Below are 4,097 nucleotides of genomic sequence, written 5' to 3'. Positions count from 1 at the left end.
TAAAAACATAATACATGTCATTTCCAATATTCATATCGAAATATTGACAAAAAAAAAAAAAGGAAAAAAAGGAAAAAAAAAGGAAAAAAAAGGAAAAACGTGAAGCTCGAATAAGATTTGAAGAAAAAAAAAAAAAGAAAAAGAAAAAAGTAAAATAAAAGAAAAAAAACATTCACAGCCGTCATTTCAATTCCAGAGAAAAAAAAAAAAAAAAAAAAAAAAAACTTTTTCTTACTTTTCCTCCCTTCCATCCATCCATCCAACCCCATCCTCCATCCCCCTTTCCCGACGACTCTTCTACTTCCACGTTTTTTTTTTTTTTTTTTTTTTTTTTATCTTCGTACGAAATCCAATAAAACGAACCAACTCTTTTCTTTTTTTTCTTTTCTCCCTCCCTCCCACTCTCCTTTCTTTCTTTTCATCCCTTCTTTCTTAAACTTAAAAAAGATATTTTTCTAGCTCTTTCTTTCATTCCCTCTCTCTCTCTCTCTCTCTTTCTTTCATTCCCTCTCCCCCCTCTCTTTCTCCCTCTTTCTTTCACCCGTCCGACAATGCCATTGTCCATAATTTCAATTCCAGAATAACAATGAAATGTATTAATTTAATATTCTTTTTGAAAAATAAAAATAAAAATAAAAAAATAGGGAGGGGGGGAAGGGAAAGAAAAGAAAAGAAAAGAAAAAAGAGGAAAACAAAAAGATTATATTGTTTTCAATGGTCCCTTCAAAATCTCTGGATAAAAATAAAAATAAAAATAAAAAAAAACTCTGGAACTCTGGAATATAAAATACAATTTTTAAAAATGAAAACAATTTATTCGGGTGTAAGAAGAAAAACTCACGGAAAAAGGTGTGGGAGACGTGGTTTCCTTAAGAAAAAAAAGGGGGGAAATTTCAAGGACTTTTCTCGTTCAAACCTTTTGTAGTGCCTGAACGATAATCGCATCTATACAATTAGGTACAATCGAAATCATTGTTGCCGCGCCATTTCCGGCGAATCGTTGAAATAATAATTTTCCTAAATACGGGTGCCTTCACAAAAACTAAATCCTTTAATTAATTAATTATCCTTTCAACTCGCTAATTGATATGAATTCAAAATTATAAAGTCTAAAACTTTCCAAGAAGGAAGGAAAAAAAAAGAGAAAATGGTGGTGGGGGGTGGTAATCGCGTCTTGTTATGCTTGCGACGTCAAAAAGGAAGAAAAAAATTTATTATCGTGAAAATTTCGCCATCATAATAATAATAACAAACGCAATAAACAAAAAAAATGGAAAAAATTTAAAAAAACCCCTGAGGATCCGAAATGGAGGAAAGGAGGGGGACCCTACCCAGATACCCGCTCGATCGTATATATTGCTTTCGTACCTGTGAGATCATCTAGTTTATCAGTACACATCAAACCTTTTCAATGTGTGTAAGAAAATAAAAAAAAAAAAGAAAAGTTTAATTAGTTTTCTTTTCTTTTCTTTTCTTTTTCACACCTTTAAAAAGTCACACACACACACACACACACAAAAAAAATTACAAAACATTTTCTTACAAAAGAAAGAAAAAAAGAAAGAAAGAAAGAAAGTAAAAAAGAAAATAAAAAGAAAAGGAAAAGAAAATTAAACGTGTAATTAGATAAAATCTGATTTAAAGTAAAAATTAACGCGAAGGAAAATTAAAAATCTTTATTACACCTCATTTTCTTTTCTTTTTCTATATTTTTCTTCCCCCCTCCCTCCCCCTCTCGCTCTCTCCCTCTCTTTCTCGCCGCAGTAATGATAATGATAATAATAATAATAATAATTATTATTATTATTGACGCCACCCATTACCACGTTTCCGTCATTAAAATCTCCGCTGTAGACTTTCATCATGAGGAAAAACACGGAAAAATAAAAAAAAAATTAAAAAGAGGTAGAGAGAGAGAGAAAGAGAGAGACAGGAAAGGTTTCCCACGTGACCAATTGTTGGTTTTTTTTTTTTTCGGTTCGTCCCCCCATGATGCCAATGAAATCATTTTTTATCAGCTGTTTTCGACTATTTGGGTTACGACTATGACCCGGTTCTGCCCACGAGGTCGTCGGATTGAATCACTGCCCGTGACTATTTTCATTTATTTTCACATCCTCCCACTTTTTTTTTTTTTTCCGCCGAAAATGATACGATGATGATGATGATGATGATGATGATCGGAAACGTTTGTTTATAATCGTTAAAAAAACGGTTTTTAAAATGATCATTAACATACAAATCGGATTTATTAAAATAAAAGTGTGATCGAAAGAAACAAGACGCGAAATCAAGAGAAGGAAAAAAAAAAGTAATAATAATAATAATAATAATAATAATAATAATAATAATAATAATAATGATAATAATAATGATAAAAACCAACCGTTCATCTTTCGAATCCTCGTCAAGCGACGACGACGACCACCGCAGAAATTAAACGCAACAGCATTTGTTACATCCGAATAAAAACCCTCCTCCTCCCCCTCAACCCCGTCCCCGGTGGCATGATGATGATGATGATTTTCCCGCGCGATTCAACTGGCTGGCTGGATGCCACGGAAAAATCGTATTCCGTTGATGATATATATATACTCGATGAATAATTTATTAAAAAATTTTTATGGTCACCCATTACATATTATTATTACCATTTTCTACCCCTCCCCCTCCCTAGCCGCTCGCTTTTTTTTCCGGAATAAAATTAAAAAAAAATTAATAATAATAATAATAATAAAATCGATGTGCGAGATGAATCGCGTTTGTTGTCATTAATCAAATTCCAATTCGAAAACAATAAAAAAAAAAAACAAAAAAAAAAATTTTTTTTTTTTTTGTTTGTAAATTACGGGCGTAAAAATTTGAAAATGACCATTTTCGAATGCAAATAAATAAATTGTAATGATTTTATTATTATTATTATTATTATTATTATTATTATTTAATTTTAATATTTTCCGATAAAATCAATCTCGAATTCAAATCCAATCATGAAACGCAATACGGGAAACTGATGCGGGGAGATAAAAAAAAAAGAGAGACAGAAAAGAGAGAGAAATAGGGAGAGAAATAGAGAGAGAGAGAGAGGGAGGGGGGTGAATATCCGATGTACATTTTTATATATTGTTATATTCGGTTCGTTCTTTAAATGTAAATCAAATTTTTTAAAAATATTATTTTACTATTATTATTATTATTATTATTATTATAATTGGCGTTGCAGTTGTTATTTTTTTACCTGCAATAAAAAGAGAGAGAGAGAGAGAGAGAACAATGCGACGAAAAAAAGAAAAAAATAAATCGATAGTAATAATAATAATAGTAGTATTGGACACCATTAAAATAATATGATGTCGAATTTTGGATTTAACGATAGTCATAATAATAATAATAATAATAATAATAATAATAATAATAATAATAATAATAATAATAATAATAATAATAATAATAATAATAATAATAATAATAATAATAATAATAACCAAAAGGTGAAAACGAGGATTTCGGTCAAAACGGCCGTCACGGGGAGTCATAATGCCACAGAAAATCGAAAAAGTTTTTTTTTTTTTTTTTTTTTTTTTTTCTAGAAATTTAAAAGAACAATAACGAAGTGCGAAACACTTTTACAAAAGATTTCTTTACAAAAAAAAAAATGGCGGAAATCGAAACGTTTAGTTACTCGGGAATCGGGAAACAGGAAAGGAAAAAAAAAAAATTTATGACGCGATGACGTCACGCTTTTGCACGATGACGTTTTTTTCCTTTTTAACATTCGCACACACAAAGATGCATTTGAGAAAAACAAATATTTCTTTTTTTTCCCCCCCCCCTACGTTGTCGGGACAATAACCCTCATTTTTTTCCTCCCCATTCTCTCTTTCCCTCCTCCCATTCTCTCTCTCTCTCTCTTTTCCCATTTTTCTTTTTTCTTTACTTATAATACACAACGTAAACTTCAAATAAATAAAAAAAAAAAATATTATGCGATGGCAAAATCATTTTTTTTTTTTTTTTCACTTGCGATAACAACAACAAAAACAACAAAACGTGAAAGCAGTAAATAAGAAAACAAAAAATAAATAAATAAAATAACC

The sequence above is a fragment of the Pediculus humanus genome, genomic scaffold (genome assembly GCF_000006295.1).
Source record: "Pediculus humanus corporis 1103172108207 genomic scaffold, whole genome shotgun sequence".
Lineage (NCBI taxonomy): Eukaryota > Metazoa > Arthropoda > Insecta > Psocodea > Pediculidae > Pediculus > Pediculus humanus.
Note: the sequence above shows the minus strand (reverse complement) of the source record.